At 38.8% G+C, this 24,345-nt stretch overlaps 1 pseudogene; it reads left to right on the plus strand.

Annotated features, from left to right (window-relative positions):
* The first annotated feature begins 3,495 nt into the window (after positions 1 to 3,495).
* Positions 3,496 to 3,745, plus strand: LOC114207653 (cytochrome c oxidase subunit 7B, mitochondrial pseudogene; annotated as a pseudogene).
* The last annotated feature ends 20,600 nt before the right edge of the window (positions 3,746 to 24,345 follow it).

The raw sequence follows: 24,345 nt of genomic DNA on the forward strand, positions 1-24,345 counted from the left end.
CCTGGAGACGTGTCTTGAAAGATGTTACTGTGGCCAATGTCGAAGAGGTAACTGCCTATGTCCTCCTCTTGGATTTTGATGGCTTCCTGTCTCACATTGAGGTCTTTCATCCATTGAGAGTTTATCTTTGTGTATGGCATAAGGGAATGGTCCAGTTTCACTGTTCTATATGTAGATGTCCAGTTTTCCCAGCACCACTTATTGGACTTTTTTCCATTGGATATTTTTTCCTGATTTGTCAAAGATTAGTTGACCACAGAGTGGATGGTCCATTTCTGGAGCCTCTAGCTAATAAGTTCCAACAGTACATTAAAAGGATTATTCACAGTGACCAAGTGGGTTTTATGCCTGGGATGCAGGGGTAGTTCAACATTCGCAAATCAATCAGTGTGGTAGAGCACATCAATAAAAGAAAAGACAAGAACCATATGATCCTCTCAATTGATGCAGAAAAATCATTTGACAAAATACAACATCCATTCCTGATTAAAACTCTTCAGAGTATAGGGATAGAGGGAACATTCCTCAATATCATAAACACCATCTATGAGAAGCCCACAGTGAATATCATTATTAATGGGGAAAAGCTGAGATCTTTTCCCTTAAGATCAGGAACACAACAGGGATGCCCACTCTCACCACTATTGTTCAACATAGTACTAGAAGTCCTAGCCTCAGCAATCAGACAACAAAAAGAAAGAAAAGGCATCCAAACTGGCAAAGAAGACGTAAAACTCTCCCTCTTTGCAGATGACATGATACTTTATGTGGAAAACCCAAAAGACTCCACCTCCAAATGACTAGAACTCACAGAATTTCATCAACGTGGCAGGATATAAAATCAATGCACAGAAATCAGTTGCATCTCTATACTCTAACAATGTAACTATAGAAAAAGAAATTAAGGAATCAATTCTATTTACAATAGCACCAAAAACTGTAGGAAACCTAGGAATAAACCTAACCAAAGATGTAAAGGATCTATACTCCAGAAACTACAAAACACTTATGAAAGAAATTGAGGAAGACACAAAAAGACGGGAAATAGTCCATGCTCATGGATTGGAAGAATAAACATTATTAAAATGCCTATCCTCCCAGAGCAATTTACACTTTCAATGCCATTCCTATTAAAATACCATTGGCATTTTTCAAAGAGCTGGAACAAAAAATCCTAAAATTTGTATGGAACTAGAAAAGACCTTGAATCATCAAGGGAAGGATGAAAAAGAAAAACAAAGCTGGGGGCATCACATTGCCTGACTTCAAGCTATATTACAAAGCTGTGATCACCAAGACAGCATGGTATTGGTACAAAAACAGACACATAGACCAATGGAGATTTATACTTCTATTTGTTTTCCTCTTACTTATTAATACCCTTTTATTTCAACCTGAAGAATTACCTTTAACATTTCTTGTAATGCCAATCTATTGCCAGTCCATAATGCCAGTCCAGTGAACCCCTTCAGCTTTTGTTTGTCTAGAAAACTCATTGTCTCTCCTTCAATTCTAAAGGACAACTTTATTTGGTAGAAGATTCTTGGTTGTCAGTATTTTTCTTCCAGCCCTTGGTTCTACTTCCAAGTACTCATGCTACTCCCTCTGGCCTGCAATGTTTCTGCTGAAAAATTGACTAAGCCTTAGAGGGATTCCTCTGTATATAACAAGTCTTTTTTTGTTTTATTACTACTTTGAAGATTTTGTCCTTGGCCATAACTTTTGACAATTTAATTACACTATGTTTCAGTGTGGGTCTCTTTGGAGTCATCTTATTTACAATCCTCAAGGATTCATGGATTTGAATGTCTTTCTCAAGGTTGAGGAAGTTTTCAGCCATTATTTCTTTGAGTGTGCTTTCTTCCCCTTTCCCTCTCTGTTCTCTTTCTGAGACCCCTATAATGCAAATGTTGGTCAGCTTTATGGTGTCCCATAGTCCCTTAAGCTATCTTCTCTCTTGTCCATTCTCATTCTTTTTGCTTATCTGATTGGATGAATTCTACTACCATGTTTTTTAGTTCATTGAGCCTTTCTTCCACTTGATGTAGTCTAATGTTGAACCTCTCTACTGAACTTTTTTTAGCTCAGTTATTGTATTATTCATTTCTATGATTTTTGTTTAATACTTTATTATATTTTTTACCTCTTTGTTGAAATTCTCACTGTTCATGTATTGTTCTGATCTCAGTAAGCATCTTTATGATCATTGTTTTAAACTCTTTATCAGGCAAGTCACTTGTTTCCGTTTCATTAAGTTTTGTTACTGGAGTTTTCTCTTGTTCCTTTTTGGGGGACAAATTTTTCTGTTTCTTCTTTTTTCTTGACTTCTTTGGGTTGATTTCTATGCATTAGATAGAACAGTCACTTCTCCCAGTCTTGATGGAGTATTCTCATGTGGGATATGATCCTTATCTATCAGCCCAGCCTGAGTTCTTGGTTGTCTCTCAAACCTTTGTGATTTTCCAAGCCACTCTCTTTGTTTTTAGTGACTCCTAGTATTTGAGGGTATGCTGAAATCTGTCTTTGTCTCAAAGGGGAAGATCACATTCAGAACTTAAATGTACGCTGGTTGGAAGCTGGATCCTCAGGCAGTAGTGGGAAAAGTATGTAGTTAAGGAAGATACTCAGAGAGGTACTTTATGTCTGCCCCTCTGTGATGGGCCTGTGTTTATAGCAACAGAGGGGTGCCCTCTGCCTATTAATGTGTTTTTCTTTGTTTCTCGTAATACCGTGGGACTCAGGGATGCAAAACTTATTGGCTATCAGAGCCAAGTGATCTAGGGGCCCATCTGTTGGGCAGTGACTACAAAACTGTAAAGCACCCAAAACTTTCACGTGATGTAACTGTGATTATCTCCATTTCTATCACTAACCATGTTAGACAGTATAAATTTGGCTCGCACTGGGAACATTTTTCTAGGTGAATAACTAAAAATTGAACTTACCTGATGTACCAGGCAGTTGCTAAGTGTTTTGCATCACTTATTTAATTTCATCCTGTGAATACATTAAGAAGTAAAGAGTTAAAAATATTAAATTTAGGGTGCCTGGGTGGCTCAGTTGGTTAAGCATCTGACTCTTTATCTTGGCTCAGGTCTTAGTCTCGGGTCATGAGTTTGAGCCCCACGTTGGGGGTTTTAAAAAAAAAAGTTAAATTATTTACCTATGTCCACACATCTCTTAGCAAAGACCTGGAATTTAAACCCAGACTTCTGACTCCAGAGACTTCTCCTTGGGGTGCTAGAGGGTATGCACCTGTAGCATTAGGTTGCATAGATCAGTTGACATTTGGTAACATTTTTAAATATACTTAACTGTGATATATAACATATATATTGAAAATACATGAAAATAATTAAGATTAATAAATTATTATAAAGGAAAAACTCATGTATCTGCTACCTACATCAAGAAATGAATCATTGCTTCTTTGCAAGGGGACTTGGCACAAAGTTGTAGCAAACCAACAGCTGCAGTTGCCACTGTTCTGTCTTCAGCTTCACAATGTTTCCCATGGCCAAAAATGCTCTACATTGTCTCTGAGTTCAAAGCATTCAGCAAACAATGGCAAGGCAGAGCCACCAGAAACAGACACCTGATTTCTCTGACAAATATGATAATACTATATAATCTAGGGGAGCCATTTCTGTGTTACTGTGTGGGCATATACAGCAACACAAAGTGAAACAGAATGGAACCTGTCCCTGTTGGCAGAATCACCCCAGAGGAATCTAGAAATCAGTAACTATCCCAGCTGGTATAAAACTGAATTGTTTCAAAACCTACTCATACTTGATGCCAAGTAAAAGCACTGTGTACCCATTAAAACACAGCATGATTGAAGAAATAAAGTACATTTGTGAAACTTTAAAAAAAGAAAGAAATGGAACATTGCCACTATTCAAGAAGCCCTTTGCTTTCCCCTTCTTGCTCTCCCCAAAGTAATCACTTTCCTGACATTTATTGTAATTACCTTAATAGTTTTACCATGTAAGATTGCATCAACTAAACAGTGTAGATTAGGTCTACCTGTTTTTGAACTCTATATAGATGGAATCATGTTGTATATAATATTTTTGTCTGGCTTCTTTTAAACATATCTATGAGATTCATCTAGCTTTTAGTCCTGTAACTAGTTTGTTCATTTTTTTTTTTTTTGGCTATATATTCATTGTAGACCTATATCACCATATATTTTTCTATTTTACTGTTAATGAACTGTTTACAGTTAAAGACTTACAAAAATATGCTGCCATGAATACCCTTGTCTCTGTCATTTGTTACATTCATGAATTTCTGTGAGTATATGTTTACAAACAGAATTTCTGGGTCTATAGATATGCATATGCTCAACTTCGGTAGATATCACCAAACTATTTCCAGAGTGGTAGCACAAATTTTATACTTGTACCAGCACTATGTAAGCATTTCTCTTTCTACACATCAATTGGTATTCTTTTGAATTTTAGCCACTCTGACAAATTGTGTAGTGGTAGCTCACTGTGGTTTTTTATTAATGAGACTGAATAGCATTTCATATATTCAAGGTCATTTAGATATCCTCTTTTGTCAATTTCCTCTTCAAGTATATTACACAGCTTTTAAATTGGGTTGTCAGTTGTTGTATGACTGAGACTCATTATTTTGTATATTATTCCTTTTTAAGTTGTATATATATTTTTAAAAGATTTATTTATTTGAGAGAGAGCATTGAGGGGGGCAGAGGGAGAGAGAGAATCTCAAGCAGATTCCCTTTCAAGCACAGAGCCCAATGTGGGACTCAGTCTCATGATCCTAAGATCATCACCTGAGCCAAAATCAAGGGTCAGATGCTTAACTGACTGAGCCACCCAGGCGCCCATCAGTTATATATTTTTAAAATATCCTCTCTCACTCAATGGTCATCCTCTTCTATGAAGTCATGAAGGTAGTGATCTGAATTATCTTCTAATTACTCTGCAGGGTAATGGGGACAGATAGTATTTTCAATAGTAGTGCTAGGATACCTGGATACAATGTGGGAGAAAAAAACTCTTAACCTCTATCCCATACCATACACACACATACACACAAAACAATTATAGTGGATTGCTAATATAAATATGGAAGGTAAAACAATAAAGATTTTAGAAGATAATTCAGATGACTATCTGCATGACCTCACAGAAGGGCACCATTTTTAAATAAGGACACAAAAACCACTAACCAAAAAGAAAATGTTGGTTAATTGTATTACATTAAAATTAAGAAATTATTTTCCTCAGAAGACACGAATTCCCTCTTCAACTGGGTCTAATCTGTTAAATCTTTCCACTGAGTTCTTAATTTCAGTAGTTCAGTTTTTCCATTCTAGAATTTCTATTTGGTCCTTTTGAGATCATCTCTGTCACTTATATAGTATCTCATTATCTGTCAATATATTTTGTCTTTTAGCTCCTTGAAATAGTAAGCATAATTGTTTTAAAGTCTAGCTCTAGTATCTGAAGATTTTGTGGATAACTTTTTCTTTTTTGTTTTCCCCCCTGGTTAAGATCTTTCATACCATTTAATTTCCTTGTGTGTCTTGTTATCTGTGCTTGTGTGCCACCCATTGTTTCTAAGAATTATAGCAATAATTTGTGGTCTGTGGTGATGCTATCTTCCTCCATAGAAGATATTTGTTTGTTTCTGCCACATGTGGTGGGGCTCTATTAATCTGGGATTACTTTAATTCAGTTTTAGAAGTGATTATTTTTCTAGATTATCCATATATCTCTTAGCTGAGATCAGCCTATGGGAAAAGCATTTTTTTTCCAATTTACTCTTCCTCCTACAATACAGACATTCAGGGCCTCAACACAAATTTCAGGGAATTTATCATGATTCCATCTTAGCAAGCCTGAACTTTTGCCCCTCCCTATAGCCTTCTAGAACCACTGCTTAGACTCTTAGATTCCTCCATTAGAATAGCAAATTCTTTATACTACGTCTCTCAAGTATCACCTTCTCAGATTTTGGCCCAATAAATCTTCCCTCCTTTATTAGAATCCCAATACCCTTATTTTATTTTTCTGTAGTTTTAATAGTTATCATCATCAAAAGATTTGGTCCATAGTGCCTGCCAACAATTATCAGAAGTCAAAGGCTCTATTCCTCACCTCTCATATTATAGGGTAGAACTAATTTCATGGAGTGAATTCAATTATTTAATACTTTCATGTTTTCTGATTTCCAGGTGAAAAATTCATTAGGTTCTGTCCAAAAAGAAACTTTTGGTACCATTTCAGTTTTAGAATTCATGGGTCTAAATTCAATAGCACAATCAATAAAATTATGCCTGTATTTAAGATTCCTTTTATTATAATATAAACCCAATTCAAACTGACTTTTTGAAAATTAGCAATATTTGTTCACTTAATCAAGAGGCATATTAGCTTCAGGAGGGGCTTTATGCAACTGCTCAAATAATCTCACCAGGACTGGTTTCAGTCTCTCTCTCATTTCATTCTTCAGGCCATGTTGGCAGAAGTTCTCAACCATAGTGGCTTTTGGAGGCTCATCATTTATATAGTTAGTATCTTGAAGTGAGAGAGATAAAGAAAGAGAGAGAGAGAAAGAAAGAGGGGAAGGAAGGAAGGAAGGAAGGAAGGAAGGAAGGAAGGAAGGAAGGAAAAGGAAGGAAGGAAGGAAGGAAGGAAGGAAGGAAGGAAGGAAGGAAGGAAGACCCAAGAATCCTTGAAATTGTATTTATGTCTCACTGGCTCTTTTGGGTCATAGGTCCATTCAAGAACCAATCACCATGACCTGGGAAATGAGAACCATACCTAAGTCAAATCATCCAAAGCAAAAAATAAGTGTGAGGCCCAATCAGAAGCATAAGATCTGAAACTGGCAGAGGGAATTCTTTGCTGAGAAAAAGTCAGAAAACCACTTTTAGTAGAAGAGGAATGCATCCTGGGCAAAAGAAAACAACAGAATGTCCACTACTCCAGCCCTCTACAAATCTATATTGTAGTTTCCCTCTGTGGACTGTGTGTCTCCCAGTACCTTAGAAAGCATTTTATTGTTTAATTTATTATGCTGTCACAAGTGTACAAAGGATTCCCATTGCATCTCAGATGTGCTTGATGTGAATCTCTTTTGCCTATTAGTTTCAAAAGATTGTTAAGACTTTTGTGCATTTGGGCAGTGGAAAGGAGCAGTGGTCTACCACTAGTTGATTTCCAGAGAAGGAGCTTAATCTAAACACAATATGCCACCTTGATGAGTGTCCTATGGGAATAAAACGTTAGAATGGAAAACAAGTATAGGCGGTCAGTTTAGGATTATGCCTCAGAAAAAGGCCTGGTATTATCTGTTTTAAAACTCAATGAAAATGAATTGATGAGCAGACAATAGCCCGGGTGTGCAGCTGATTGATCTGTGCAGCCCCGAGCATCCCCAAGCTGTTTGGCAGCAAGCCATCTTTCTTCTGTTCTTTCCTTATTAATTCAGGCTATGATAAATGGTCATGCTGACAGCCCACTACAATGAAAATAAAATCCTTGTCAGGGAGTCTTCCATCTTCTAAGAAGCAAAGAAAAACTTGTCCATAACTCTCTTGTAGTAGAATTTTCTCACACAATCTTAGTAGCAATGTGTGTGTGACCGCCTCTATGCATGTGAATATGTATATCTTGCGGAATGCTGTGAGCTCATGTCTAGGAGAAAAGCACAAAGGCTTATTTTTAAAAAGGCCCCTGCAAACAGAAACCACCCAGTTATACTTTGTTCACTGTAAGCAAACTAGAGGAAATGTAGAACTCTCAGAAACACCTGGAGTTCAACACCACAAGGAAGAAGAAAATTAATGCTTTTTCCCCCTGGTGGTTTTATAAATGCAAGTATCAGTTGCAACATGGAGAAAGAAGGGATGTAATGCTTATCATCCATGGCTGGGGATATTTTACACGAATCACTTTACCTTCCCTAACTTCATAAACACCTCTCTTTGTCCTGATCTGCATTGTGTGGTACTTTGTGACACACTGCAAAAGCTGGCATGCATTAGTGTGATGTTTTCTTTATCAACAAAGGTTTACATTTTCTAATGTTGCTGAAACAGGATGCTGTATGAAGAGAGCTACAGTCTACAAAGTTATGATGGCCCCTGGAAATCATCAGATGAGGGGACTGAGACAAACATGATGGCAATTGCTATATGCAGCCCTTTATCCCACAGATACATTCACATGCATACCAAAGGATAAGTATATCTTTTGCAGCATTGCTTGTAACAGGAAAAACTCAGGAGCAACCTCTATGGTCAGCAGTAGGTAAATTAAAATAAGATAGATGAATTCAGTAGAACAACCATTAGAAAGAACAAAGAAATTCTATATGAGTCAATGGCAACAATTTTCAGGGAAAAGATGTCACAGAAGAGTATATGATATCATTTATTTATTTATTTATTTTAAAGATTTTATTTATTTATTTGAGACAGAGAGAATGAGAGAGACAGCGAGCACATGAGAGAGGGGAGGGTCAGAGGGAGAAGCAGACTCCCTGCCGAGCAGGGAGCCCGAGGCGGGACTCGATCCAGGGACTCCAGGATCATGACCTGAGCTGAAGGCAGTCACCCAACCAACTGAGCCGCGCAGGCGCCCCGATATCATTTATTTTTTTAAAGCAGGGAAGAAGAAGAATATGTATACATGTTTGCATAGATTTCTGGACAGAATAACTGAGAAATACAAAACATTGGCTGTTTCTAGGGAAAGACATTGGGAGCTTTGGAATAAGTGGGAAAGTCTCATAGATATTTTGTGCACTTTGAATTTTGTTTTTTACCATTGTGTGTGTTACATTTTCATAAAAATATAATATCATTTAAAATATATTCCTCTCGTTCTGAGGCAAGTATTGCACTTTGCCAGTCTGCCTTCTGAAGGTGTATACAAATGCTAAATGGTTATGGGCTAAGATGCTTTGCTATAGACACCTCCAGATACTTCTCCATATGCTGACACTTGTTCCAGGGCCACTGGGGCAGAGGCTGGCACTTCTCCTCAGTGATTCTCTGACATAGGCTGCAGTGTAGCTCACTAGTTCTCAAGTTCTACCATGAATAGGAAGCACTTGGAGATCTCAAGTAAATAGATTCCTACTCCCCTTCTCCAGAATCCAGTTCAAAATCGGTAGCTCTGGGTGAGGCCTATGACTCTGCATTTTTTCTTTTAAAAATTTTTTAATTAAGTATTTTAATTCCAGTATAGTTAACATATAGTGTTGTATTAGTTTCAGGTGTACAAGATAGATTCAACAATTCTACACATTACTCAGTGCTCATCATGATAAGTGTGCTCTTTAATCCGCATCACCTATTTCACCCATCCCCACCCCCACCTCCCCTCTGGTAACCATCAGTTTGTTCTCTGTAGTGAAAAGCCTGTTTCTTTGTTTGTCTCTCTCTCTCTCTTTCCTTTGCTAATTTGTTTTGTTTTTTAAATTCCACATATGAGTGAAATTATATGGCATTTGTCTTTCTCTGACTAACTTATTTCTCTTAGCATTATATCCTCTAGCTCTATCCATGTCTTTGCAAATGACAAGATTTCATTCTTTCTGTGGCTGAATAATATTCCATTATATATGTATATATTTTTTCTTTATCCATTCATCTATTGATGGACACTTGGGCTGCTTCCATTGTTTGGCTATTGTAAATAATGATGCTATAAACACTGGGGAGCATATATCCCTTTGAATTCGTGTTTTTGTATTCTTTGGGCAAATATCTAGTAGTGCAATTGCTGGATCATAGGGTAGTTTTATTTTTAATTTTTTGAGGAAACTCCATACTGTTTTCTACAGTGGCTGCACCAGTTTGCATTACCACCAATGGTGTATGAGTGTTCTTTTCTCTGCATCCTTGCCAACACCTGTTTTTTTCTTGTAGTTTTGATTTTAGGCATTCTCACAGATGTGAGGTGATATCTCATTGTAGCTTTGATTTGCTTTTCCCTGATGAGTGATGTTGAGCATCTTTTTATGTGTCTGTTGACCATCTGAATGTCTTCTTTGGAGAAATGTCTGTTCATGTCCTCTGCTCATTTTTAATTGGATTATTTGTTTAAGGTGTTGTGTTGTATCTCTTCTTTAAAACTTATCCTTTATCAGATAAGTCATTTGCAAGTATGTTTTCCATTCAGTAGATTGCCTTTAGTTTTGCTGATTTTTGCTTTGCTGTGCAGAAGATTTTTATATTGGGGCACCTGGGTGGCTAAGTTGGTTAAGCATCTGACTCTTGATATCAGCTCAGGTCATGATCTCAGGGTCATAAGACTGAGCTCCATGTCAGACTCTGTGCTGGGCATGGAGCCTGTTTAAGATTCTCTCTCCTCTCCCTCTGCCCTTCATCCACCACGCTCATGCACACACACACACACACACACACACACACACACACACACACACACACAAACTCTCTCTCTCTCTCTCCTTCTCTCTTTCTCTCTCTCAAAAAAGGAAGGTTTTTTATTTTTATGTAGTCCCAATAGTTTAGTTTTGCTTTTATTTCTCTTGCCTCAGGAGACATATCTAGAAAAAATGTTGCCATAGCTAATATTCCAGAAATTACTGCCTGTGTTCTTTTCTAGATTTTTATGGTTTCGGGTCTCACATTTTGGTCTTTCATCCCTTTTGAGTTTATTTCTGTGTATGGTGTAAGAACATGGTCCAGTTTCATTCTTTTGCATTTGGCTCTCCAGTTTTCCCAGCACCATTTGTTGTGCCTTAGTTTCATCTTGTAGACTGGGAAGAAAACTCACCTTATTTTGAGGATTTTCATGAGACTCAAAAAAGCATTTGTAGAGATAAATTACAAATTATAAATCACTATACAGACATTTGTGACTTCATTTTTATATTTTGTCTGCAAAATGGAGACAGCATTCATACCTGCTGAACAGGGTTACACTAAAGATTAAATGAAATAGTACCAGAAAAAGAAAGCCTTCTCTCTGGTTCATAGTAAGTTTTCATAAAGGTTAGCTATTTGTTTCATTTTGCACAAGCTGGGGCAACTTCTCTGCAATGACTACGGCAGTGTCTTCATGATTCCATTACAGAGAATCCTCAACAGGGGCCCCAGCCAGACTTCCATCTACTTCTGGGACCCCTTGTCGTGAACCTTTCACATCCTGGAAAAGCTGAACACCATGCCTCCTACTCCTAATCAAGGAGCCCAGTGGGGTTTACTCTGATGTGGCTTATCCCAGATCAATGTGGGAAGAGCCCCTGAGGTTCCTCAATCACCTGTTTCCTGTGTGCTTAGACTATCCTTATGCATCTAACAAATTAAATGTGTAATTGTGGTGAACTTTAAGTTAGCTTAAGTGTTCCACTGCCACATAAAAATATAGTAAGATTTCAACTTGAAATCCCAACTCTGTATCAGCTGCTCAGTTGCACATATTATAGTGGAATTATAAGGCTAACTAAATGGGACAAATTCTTTTAAATATTACAATTATGTAAAATACCAAATCATATAAAATTCCAAATGCACAGACTCTTTTACTCAAAAATATTACTACTTTGGGTCATATAAACATTTCTGTATTTAATTCAAAATCTCCCAAGAGCTGAAATAAGTTTACCTTCTAAGGAAACTATAATCTTATCCCATACTTTTTGGAAATTACTCAAGGTAGCAAAATGATCATTGATTTCAGCTTAGCCACTAAGTGAGCTCTGCGGGTAACCTTAGATGAACAGCACCAAACACTATGATAATTGCTCCAAGACTCTGTAAGTCAAAAGGGAGAATAGACATGTAGCCCATGTGTCTCAATTCGGTTTATACCCTACCTGGTACTTTTTGCCAGATAAGACTGGAGCCTACCCTAACTGATCACTTCGTTGGTTTTAGCATTTCTCTGCTATTCTTTTGATTGGTATTTCCATCCAACTCAATAGACTGGGCACCAGGTAAAACAATGCATTTTCTTTTATTCTTAGGACCATACAGTTCTTTTGGATATCATAATACCTAGAAGATTTTGGCTCTCTTGTGTGGCTCCACTTGATCATTTGGTCACAGTTTCCAGAGACTCTAGGCAGGTGCCCTTTCCCCAAGCCAGATGTTCTTGCAGTTTCTCTAACTGCCATTACACGTTCTTACATCAGCACTGTGCTAATACTGTTCTTCTTCATCTGGGAGGCCCCTGTCACTCTTCCCAATCAATAGAAGGGTTTCATGAGAATCAGTAGGGAACTCTTTTGAGAAATTACATTCTGATCTGGTAACTCTGAATTCAAGCCCAAATTATCTATCTATCTATCTATCTATCTATCTATCTATCTATCTATCTATATCTATCTTTTTAAAATAGTTATGTTTTGGGAAACCAGTGGTCTAGAAAGACCCAGTTCATGCCCAGCCTCCATCTGTACAGAACAATAGGAAATGATCATAGTCTTGGAATTAAGAGATGTGGTTTCTAGTGCTAATCCTCTCAACTCCTCAGCTGTGTAACTTTGGATATGTCACTTAACCTTCGCATACATTTATTTCTGCAAGAATTCTTTGTCTGTGTTTGTTTTGGGTATGTTTTTATTCCCTGCAAGAATTCTTATTTGCATATATTAATGTACTACACACTAGGCAGTGTACTAAGACTTGATATACATTGTCTCACAATCATCACAGCAATACTATCAGTGCTCTGCTTTTCAACGACATCTACAGATGAGGAAACTGCACCTTGGAGATATTTAAAGAAGTTGTCCAAGGTTAGCTCTACAGCTGATAAATAGTCTGGACTAAATTCAGACACAGATCCACTGACTCTGCAACCCTTGGCCTAGGCCAGTTAGGAATAGCCTCCTGTCTATGAAATAAAATTTTCTGGTCCATTTCAGAAGAGATATTTTTAATACCTGTTGAATCATTAGGGCACATCACAACAAAACTACATTTCTTTTTGTTATACAATCCCATTCAGGATCTGGAATTGCTATGGAAACTATAGGTAGAACATTGTAGGTTTTTTGTTTTGTCTTGTTTTGTTTAAAGCTGATTGGATCATCTTTGATATTTGGCTCCATAAGGCTCAGAAGGTAAAAGAAAGTAGTCACTTTAGGTTTTTGAGCTTAGGAATGTATAAGAAACCCACAAAGAATCTCACTGACAGGAAAATGACAACTGTTAAGCCCCAGCCCCACCCCAGAGTGTCACAGTACATTGCATACACTTTGTGTTATCAAAGGCAGGGAGGATAATAAGAGATACAGTTAGTAAAATGTCCCAACAGTTTTCCAGCTGAACTACAGTGAGGTTTTGTTTTGTTTTGCTTCTTTTCTTTTTCCCCTCTTTAGGGCAGGCTATAAACTGATGGTGTGGGATGGCTTAATTCCTGCCTTCATTCAAATGAATTTTAATCACAGTTCTCTGTTTACTTGCTGTTCATTTTGCAATGAAATAAGGTGTCCCTCTTCACACTTCAGTACTTAAAAAGGAAGAAATTGTTTGGTGAGGACAGAGATGCACTTTAGTGTGCAGAGAATGTTAGCAGGTTCAGGAATCGTTCAACCTCATTTAGAGACAAGGGTGAGAAATTCCACACTGTTTATACTGTGGCTTTGGGAACTGTGTTTGCAGAGAAAAAAAAAAGACCATATATTGCATCACAGCTCAGCAATTACCACAGCAGTCCACCTGCACCCCTGGGATTTTCCAGGACAAAGTGAGGAAATCCATTGGGAGCAAGAGGAGAGGGATTTGGCTCTTCTTTTCCACTTAGAACAAAGCTCAAGTCATGGGCAGCCAGGTGCTTGTGTAAACATAAAAACAAAAATTCTTGGGTTGAAGTTAAAGAACAGCCTTGTGTTGTTTCTTGCAACAAGACCAATAGACATGGATACCACACTCCTGCTCCTCTCAGAAAGTCCAGGGAAGTTTAAACTCAGGCCGTGTCTTGCCTCCATTTGATGCTAATTCCTCTGCATGTGAAAGGGACCATGGCAATGTCTGGATATATATAAGAGAGACAGAGAGAGAATCAGAACAAAGCTGTGCCTGTGGAAACAGTCCAGTGGAGGGAAAGGCACAGCACTTAGGTATTTTAGAGGCACTGAACTCCTTTACTGCTGAGAATTATATTTCAAGCAGGTGAATCTTCAAAGCCTTAATCATTGCTTGGTTTTCAAAATCAGCTTCTGAGCCCCTGTGTTTCTCATGTATCATGAGAAGAGGTGCTGAGGACTGAAGAGAAGCTGACCTTTTAGAAGCTGACCTTCTGTCCCAAAGGACAGAAGTGAGGACAAATGTCTAGCTCACAACTAGCAGCATTAGGACAAATCATCAACCACAGTGACAACAGGGGTGGGACACTAGTGGTTGGGTAAAATTTTTGAGGGTCAGGCCTAAAACGTGGTGACAGACTTAAGTGTTCTAAGTGGGTACTGTCAAGGTGGTGGCACAGGGCACTATCAACATGATCAACCCTTTCAACTTGAATACTATCCAAGCTGTCCAAGACTGCAACTCATCCCCAGAGCTCTGGGTTGAGATGGTTTCAGTTAGATCATTTGCTCCTTTAGAACCCATGATTATTGTCTGAATTTGCTCCCTGATTTCTTTTTCTTCCCCTGGGGATTGGTTAACTCTTCTTTCAAGCTTTCAAAATACAAATTGTCAACAATTACATTCTTTTCCTGGAAAATGGGACCAGTTCTTCTGAACCTGCCTATCAGATGGAAGCTATTTCTATGATTGTAAGTTGCTTTTTACTTTTCTAAGGGTTACCATTATCAATAACACTAGGATGAGGTTGATATTAGTGACTTCCATGTGGTTTTCTCGTTCCTTCCTTATTGAAGTAGTGAGGAAAAATGGCCAAAGTGCACTCTCTGGCAGAGCACCGTCATTAAGCTAGGCTCTTATTTGGATCCGTATTACAGATAAGAAAGAAAAAAGCACAGTGAACACAGCATATCAAAGACCTGGGTTCAATTTTGGCCCTTCATCTAATATGTTAAGGAAACTTGAACAGGTGATCTTATTCCCCTGAGTTCTAGTTTCCTGATTTATGAAACAAGAAAAATGATAGGAATATTTTTACTCCTGAGAGCAAAAAGGGAAGACTAGAATGTAATTAGAATTTTCTCTTTCTATGTTTCTCTCTTTCTCTCTCGTTAAGACTCAAAACACATTGGCAGGAACATATAAAGTATATTTCTTTCTGGATTAAATTAAGGAAGCACCTTGATGTATGTGCAGGATTTAGGGAGTAATCTCTTTTAGCATGGATGACTAGGGTATACAATTCCCAAGTACCTTTCTCTACTACCAAACGAAGGGTACCTATGTTTGGAGGTGTGGGTTAATCTTTCATAAGGAGGCATTATCTGCTAATTGTCACAATTACTATAGTGCTAAAGTCTTTGGTAAATAGATGAGAGTTATAACAATAATATTGACAATACTTAATAATAATTAGGCACTTATGCTCTCATAATGGAAGAAGCATGAAGATCTAATTTAGACTTAACCACCAATTGAACCCTTGTCATGTATCAGGGACGAGGTTGATCTGTCTGTCTGCAGTATTTAATTAAATTCTTACCATGGCGATGAGATCAACTGTTACCATGGGCAGCCTCCATGATTCCACAGTGATTTCCATATGCAGGTATGCAGCAACCAGCAGCAGTCATGTGAGTCAGCCATCTTGGAATTGCATGCACCAACCCCAGTAAAACATTCAGCTGACTATAGCCCCAGTCTACATCTTCTTATTTTTTTTAAATTTTCTATTGTTATGTTAATCACCATACATTACATCATTAGTTTTGGATGTAGTGTTCCATGATTCATTGTTTGAGCATAACACCCAGTACTCCATGCAGAATGTGCCCTCTTTAATACCCATCACCAGGCTAACCCATCCCCCCACCCCCCTCCCCTCTAGAACCCTCAGTTTGTTTTTCAGAGTCCATCGTCTCTCATGGTTTGTCTCCCCCTCTGACTTACTCCCCTTCATTCTTCCCCTCCTGCTATCTTCTTTTTTTTTTCTTATCATATATCGCATTATTTGTTTCAGAAGTACAGATCTGTGATTCAACAGTCTTGCACAATTCACAGCGCTCACCATAGCACATACCCTCCCCAATGTCTATCACCCATCCACCCTATACCTCCCACCCCCCACCACTCCAGCAACCCTCAGTTGGTTTCCTGAGATTAAGAATTCCTCATATCAGTGAGGTCATATGATACATGTCTTTCTCTGATTGACTTATTTCACTCAACATAACACCCTCCAGTTCCATCCACGTCGTTGCGAATGGCAAGATCTCATTCCTTTTGATGGCTGCATAATATTCTGTTGTGTATATATACCACTTCTTCTTTATCCGTTCATCTGTCGATGGACATCATGGCTCTTTCCACAGTTTGGCTATGGTGGACATTGCTGCTATAAACATTGGGGTGCACGTACCCCTTCAGATCCCTACATTTGTATCTTTGCGGTAAATACCCAGTAGTGCAATTGCTGGATCGTATTATAGCTCTATTTTCAACTGTTTGAGGAAACTCCATACTGTTTTCCGGAGTGGTTGCCCCAGCTTGCATTCCCACCAACAGTGTAGGAGGGTTCCCCTTTCTCCACATCCCCACCAGCATCTGTCATTTCCTGACTTGTTAATTTTAGCCATTCTGACTGGTGTGAGGTGGTATCTCATGGAGGTTTTGATTTGGATTTCCCTGATGCCGAGCGATGTTGAGCACTTTTTCATGTGTCTGTTGGCCATTTGGATGTCTTCTTTGGAAAAATGTCTGTTCATGTCTTCTGCCCATTTCTTGATTGGATTATTTGTTCTTTGGGTGTTGAGTTTGATAAGTTCTTTATAGATTTTGGATACTAGCCCTTTATCTGATATGTCATTTGCAACTATTTTCGCCCATTCTGTCGGTTGTCTTTTGGTTTTGTGGACTGTTCCTTTTGCTGTGCAAAAGCTTTTTATCTTGATGAAGTCCCAATAGTTCATTTTTGCCCTTGCTTCCCTTGCCTTTGGCGATGTTTCTAGGAAGAACTGGCTGCGGCTGAGGTCGAAGAGGTTGCTGCCTGTGTTCTCCTTTAGGATTTTGATGGACTCCTGTCTCACATTTAGGTCTTTCAACCATTTGGAGTCTATTTTTGTGTGTGGTGTAAGGAAATGGTCCAGTTTCATTCTTCTGCATGTGACTGTCCAATTTTCCCAACACCATTTGTTGAAGAGACTGTCTTTTTGCCATTGGACATTCTTTCCTGCTTTGTCAAAGATGAGTTGACCGTAGAGTTGGGGGTCCATTTCTGGGCTCTCGATTCTGTTCCATTGATCGATGTGTCTGTTTTTGTGCCAGTACCATACTGTCTTGTTGATGACAGCTTTGTAATAGAGCTGGAAGTCCAGAATTGTGATGCCGCCAGATTTGCTTTTCTTTTTCAGTATTCCTCTGGCTATTCAGGGTCTCTTCTGGATCCATAAAATTTTAGGATTATTTGTTCCATTTCTTTGAAAAAAGCGGATGGTATTTTGATGGGGATTGCATTGAATGTGTAGATTGCTCTAGGTAGCATTGACAACTTTACAATGTATGTTCTTCCAATCCATGAGCATGGAACGTTTTTCCATTTCTTTGTGTCTTCTTCAATTTCTTACATGAGTATTTTCTAGTTTTCTGAGTTCAGATCCTTTGCCTCTTTGGTTAAATTTATTCCTAGGTATCTTATGGTTTTGGGTGCAACTGTAAATGGGATCGATTCCTTGATTTGTCTCTCTTCTGTCTTGTTGTTGGTGTATAGGAATGCCACTGATTTCTGTGCATTGATTTTATATCCTGCTACCTGACTGAATTCCTGTATGACTTCTAGCAGTTTTGGGGTGGAGTCTTTTGGGTTTTCCACATAAAGTATCATGTCATCTGCAAGAAGTGAGAGTTTGACTTCCTCTTTGCCAATTTGGATGCCTTTGATTTCTTTTTGTTGTCTGATGTTTGCAGCTAGGACTTCTAATACTATGTTGAATAGCAGTGGTGAGAGTGGACATCCCTGCCGCGTTCCTGACCTTAGGGGAAAAGCTCTTAGCTTTTCCCCATTGAGAATGATATTCGCTGTAGGTTTTTCATAGATGGCTTTTATGATATTGAGGTAGGTACCCTCTATCCCTATACCCTGAAGAGTTTTGATCAAGAAAGGATGCTCTACTTTGTCAAAGGCTTTTTCTGCATCTATTGAGAGGATCATATGATTCTTGTTCTTTCTTTTGTTAATGTATTGTATCACGTTGATTGATATGCGGATGTTGAACCAACCTTTCAGCCCAGGGATAAATCCCACTTGGTCATGGTGAATAATCCTTTTAATGTACTGTTGGATCCTATTGGTTAGTATTTTGGTGAGAATTTCTGCATCCATGTTCATCAAGGATATTGGTCTGTAATTCTCCTCTTTGATGGGGTCTTTGTCTGGTTTTGGGATCAAGGTAATGCTGGCCTCATAAAATGAGTTTGGAAGTTTTCCTTCCATTTCTATTTTTTGGAACAGTTTCAGGAGAATAGGTATTAATTCTTCTTTAAATGTTTGGTAGAATTCCCCTGGGAAGCCATCTGGCCCTGGGCTTTTGTTTCTTGGGAGATTTTTGATGACTGCTTCAATTTCCTTAGTGGTTATACGTCTGTTCAGGTTTTCTATTTCTTCCTGGTTCAATTTTGGTAGTTGATAAATCTCTAGGAATGCACCCATTTCTTCCAGGTTATCTAATTTGCTGGCATAGAGTTGCTCATAATATGTTCTTATAATTGTTTGTATTTCTTTGGTGTTGGTTGTGATCTCTCCTCTTTCATACATGATTTTGTTGATTTGGGTCCTTTCTCTTTTCTTTTTGACAAGTCTGGCCAGGGGTTTATCAATCTTGTTAATTCTTTCAAAGAACCATCTCCTAGTTTCGTTGATCTGTTCTACTGTTATTTTGGTGTCTATTTCATGGATTTCGGCTCTGATCTTTATGATTTCTCTTCTCCTGCTTGGTTTAGGCTTTATTTGCTGTTTTTTCTCTAGCTTCTTTAGGTGTAGGGTTAGGTTGTGTATTTGAGACCTTTCTTGTTTCTTGAGAAAGACTTGTATTGCTATATACTTTCTTCTTAGGACTGCCTTTGCTATATCCCAAAGATTTTGAACCATTGTGTTTTCATTTTCATTGGTTTCCATGAATTTTTTTAATTCTTCTCGAATTTCCTGGTTGACCATTCATTCTTTAGTAGGATGCTCTTTAGCCTCCATGTATTTGAGTGCTTTCCGACTTTCCTCTTGTGTTTGAGTTGTAGTTCCAAAGCACTGTGGTCAGAAAATATGCAGGGAATAATCCCAATCTTTTGGTACCGGTTGAGACCTGACTTGTGACCCAGGATGTGATCTATTCTGGAGAATGTTCCATGGGCACTAGAGAAGAATGTGTGTTCTGTTGCTTTGGGATGGAATGTTCTGAATATGTCTGTGAAGTCCATTTGGTTCAGTGTGTCATTTAAAGTCTTTATTTCTTTGTTGATCTTTTGCTTAGATGATCTGTCCATTTCAGTCAGGGGGGTATTAAAGTCCCCCACTATTATTGTATTGTTGTCAATGTGTTTCTTTGCTTTTGTTATTAATTGCCTTTTATAATTCGCTGCTCCCATGTTAGGGGCATAGATATTTACAATTGTTAGATCTTCTTGTTGGATAAACCCTTTAAGTAGGATATAGTGTCCTTCCTCAGCTCTTATTACAGTCTTTGTTTTAAAATCTAATTCATCTGAAAAAAGGATTGCCACCCCAGCTTTCTTTTCGTGTCCATTAGCATGGTAAATGGTTTTCCACCCCCTCACTTTCAATCTGGGGGCGTCTTTGGGTCTAAAATGAGTCTCTTGCAGACAGCATATCGATGGGTCTTGTTTTTTAATCTAATCTCATAGCCTGTGTCTTTTGGGGCATTTAGCCCATTTACATTCAGGGTAACTATTGAAAGATATGAATTTAGTGCCATTGTATTGCCTGTAAGGTGACTTTTACTGTATATTGTCTGTGTTCCTTTCTGATCTATGCTGCTTTTAGGCTCTCTCTTTGCTTAGAGGACCCCTTTCAATATTTCTTGGAGGGCCGGTCATGTTTGCAAATTCCTTTAGTTTTTGTTTGTCCTGGAAGCTTTTTATCTCTCCTTCTATTTTCAATGAGAGCTACCTGGATATAGTATTCTTGGCTGCATATTTTTCTCATTTAGTGCTCTGAAGATATCTTGCCAGTCCTTTCTGGCCTGCCAGGTCTCTGTGGATAGGTCTGTTGCCAAACTAATGTTTCTACCATTTTAGGTTACATATCTCTTCTCCCGAGCTGCTTTCAGGATTTTCTCTTTGTCTCTGAGACTCGTTTTACTATTAGATGTCGGGGTGTTGACCTATTTTTATTCATTTTGAGAGGGGTTCTCTGTGCCTCCTGGATTTTGATGCCTGTTTCCTTCCTTACATTAGGGAAATTCTCTGCTGTTATTTGCTCCAATATACCACCTGCCCCTCTCTCTCTTTCTTCTTCTTCTGGGATCCCAATTATTCTAATGTTGTTTCATCTTATCGTATTGCTTATCTCTCAAATTCTGCCCTCGTGATCCTGTCGTTGTTTATCTCTCTTTTTCTCAGCATCTTTATTTTCAATCATTTGGTCTTCTATATTGCTGATTCTCTCTTCTACTTCATTTATCCTAGCAGTTATTGCCCCCATTTTTGATTGCACCTCATCAATAGCCTTTTTGATTTCGACTTGGTTAGATTTTAGTTCTTTTATGTCTCCAGAAAAGATTTCTCTAATAACTTCCACGCTTTTTTCAAGCCCAGCTAGTATCTTTAAAGTCATGATTCTGAACTCTAGGTCCGACATCGTACTAATGTCCGTCTTGAGTAAGTCCCTAGCTGACGGTACTACTTCTTGTTCTTTTTGCTGAGGTGATTTTTTTCATCTTGTCATTTTGTCCAGAGGAGAATAGAGGAATGAGAGAAGAAAATGCTAACAGATTAACAACATCCCCAGCAAATATACTCTATACAAATCAGAAAGGACCTGAAACCAGGGGAAAAGAAAGGGAAAGAAAGAAAAAAGAAAGAGAGAGAAAGAAAAGAAAAAGATAAAGATAAAAACAAATAAAAACAGAACAAAACAAAAAAAACAGAATATGATCAAATATGATCAGGCTAATGCAGAGATCAGTGCCACACACTAGATTTTGGGCATATTTTGGTCTGTTAGAAGAAAGTGCCTGCTAAAATTTTAAAGGAAGAAAGACTTATATATGTACAAAATAAGGGTTGATACAATGAAGGGATGGAAGATGACTGTAAAGATGAAAATTATAAAAGATTTTATAAAAGGAATTGATAAGATAAGAAGTTGGTTGAAAAAAGAAAGAAGAAGATTTTTAAAAAAAACAGAAAAAAAAGGAAGAGAATGTGATCAGGGAGGAGACTAGAACAAAGACATACACTAGTGATTCAGGGTATATTTTGATCTGTTAGAAGAAACTGTATCTCAAAATTTTAAAGAGAGAACAACTTATATATATTTATGCCAAAAATAAGGGTAACTGCTCTGAAGGGATAAAATATGAGTCTAAAAATGAAAAATAAAAAATGTTTTTTTAAAAAAGGGATTGATAAGATGTTGTTTGAAAAAGGGAAAAAGAAAAATTCAAAAGAAACCATTAAAAAAATAACTTTGAAAAACCAATGAATCATGGTAAAAAAGCCATGAATTCTTTGTGCAGTATTTCCCTAGGGCTGGAGTTCTCCCGTTCTCCTTGATCGGTAAAGTTGGTCTCGGTTTGCTGGCTGTTCGTGCTGATCTTCTAGGGGAGGGGCCTGTTGCCGTCATTTTCAAATGTCTTTGCCGGAGGCGGAATTGCCCCACCCTTGTCGGTCTGGGCTAAGCAAGCTGCTCGGGTTTGCTCTCAGGAGCTTTTGTTCCCTGCAAGCTCTCGGTACAGCTTTGGAGGACCAGAATGAAAATGGTGGCCTCCCAATCTCTGCCCGGAGATGCTGAGAACTTGGGGCCCGCTCCTCTGTGCGCCCCCAGAGAAAAGCAGTCACTCCCATCTCCCCGTCTCCGGCCGCACTCCGTGCTCACCTGGCCTGTGACCGAGCGTTTCTATCTCTCGCAGCCGACTCAGTGTCGAGTCTCCAAACCCAGCAGGTCCCTGCGGTGCGCTCCCACGCCACTCCTCCCGGGGGAGGAAGGGGAGTCTCCCCGGATCTGCCGCTTGTTGGGTCCCTGCTGGAGGAGCAGTGGCCCGACTGGGCCGCGGATCACAGTTTATGGCAACCCCGAGCTGAGAGCCCGCGCCTCGGCTCCGTCTTTGCTGCCGGCTTCCCTGCTCTGATACCTGGGAGCTCTGCTGCACTCAGGCTCCCCCGGTCTTTCTGTGACCCCAAGGATCCTGAGACCACACTGTCCCACGAGGGTTCCACCCCCCGCTTAGCCACTGGAGTGACGTCCCTCAGCGGAGCCGACTTCTAAAAGTTCCGATTTTGTGCTCCGCGGCTCTAGCACTTGCCAGAAGCTGCCGACGGAGGCCCCCTCCCCCGCCATCTATCCTCCCGAATATCGCCTCGGATTCACTCCTCCACACGTCCTACTTTCCAGTAAGTGGTCGCTTTTCTGTTCAGAGAGTTGTTGCTATTCTTTTCTTCGATCTGTTGAGTTCGTAGGTATTCAGAATGGTTTGATACCTATTCAGCTGAATTCCTGAGACCAGAGGAAATCCAGAGCTCCTACTTCTCCGCCATCTTGCTCCAGCCCCAGTGTACATCTTGATTGCAGCCTCATTGGAGACCTTGAGCCAGAACCACACAATTAAGCTGCTTCAGAATTCCTGCCTCCATGAAATCACATAAAATAATAGAAGTTTGTTGTTTAAAACCACCAAGTTTCGGGATAATTTTTTACACAACACTAAGTAACTAATATACCATTTTTTACAGAAATGTAAACAGAAGTTTTGAGAGGTAAAATAAGTTGTCCAAAACCACAGTTCTAGGAAATATCAAGCTAAGTACAAATCTAGGCCATCTGGCTCCAGAGTCCATGCTCTCAGTCAGTGTACTATTGTTTGCTTTTCACAGGGGAGAGAATGACCATAAGAGCCTCCTGGTTACACTTTAAACACATACCAGGAACCTACAACAAAAATCACAATACTAATAAATTGTTGCCACTTCTAAATAAGTATCCTAACTATCTTTATTAACAAAAATATATTTGAGCTTTTGTAGTATTTATAAACTGGAACGCTTAAAAATTTGGAATGGGCAGCTCATTCAACATATATTTCTATCACATATTTCTCATCTTGAGACTGCCCCATTTTTCCAGATTTATTGACACCTGCACTTTGAGTCTCCTCGACAATCCTTTCTCATAAGAGCTCACTTGGCAATGATATGCAATGTAAATCTTGAAAAAATTCAGAAACGTCTTGAATGAGTTCATGAATAATGTTCTTTCTTGGTTGCTTCTTCCTGATCATTTTGGAGGCCATTTCTTAACCTTTTATCTTAACTATTAACTCAAAACTCTTTAAGCTCTAGTGAACTGCTATATGCTAACCAGAGAAGCAAAGATTGGTCTGTGAACTGGAAGACTAGTGTTTTAATTTACAATGAAGACCCAAAAATCAAAATGCTGTATTCCACTCTTGATGGCACACCCTTACCTATATAAACTTACCTAGTAAAGGAAGTTAGTTTTCAAAAGGTTTCATGGAACAGAGCAAAGTTTTGGGTTATGCCCTGAAGGACTATCTCACTAGGCCATATAAAACATTTCTCGTTATTATAATCCTATCATCTTTTACCCTTGGGCAGAGCTTGTTATTATCTTATACATTTTAACTCTGTCAGCTAAGTTTCAGAACAACTAAGAACAGCTACCTGTACACCACCTAGAAACCAGTCAACACAACCTGATGATCTGCCTTTGTTACCTTGGCTAGATTTGGGAGATACTAAAGGCTCCTAAGAATCGTATTTACAAATATCCTGCTTATTCCTGCAGCTAACTGATGTCTTTCATTTTTGATTGGTTCTTACTAGTTGCTATCAAGGCGGGTAACCATTTTATGGTCTGTTTCCCAAAATCAGGACCTGGAGGGAATCTTTGTGGCACACTGTTCGTTAATAACATTTGTAGAAGCTTCCCAAATGTAACCTGAAACCAGCTCCCATACTTAGAGAGCAGGGAGAGACCCAAGAAGGAGGCAAGCCACTCCAGGTTGATAGGTGCCAGTTTTAATAAGCAAAGGAGACTTATAAGCAGGGCTTGT

Source organism: Eumetopias jubatus, unplaced genomic scaffold (genome assembly GCF_037043125.1).
Source record: "Eumetopias jubatus isolate StellerSeaLion01/CBP00866 unplaced genomic scaffold, mEumJub1_p1.0 scaffold_1, whole genome shotgun sequence".
NCBI lineage: Eukaryota > Metazoa > Chordata > Mammalia > Carnivora > Otariidae > Eumetopias > Eumetopias jubatus.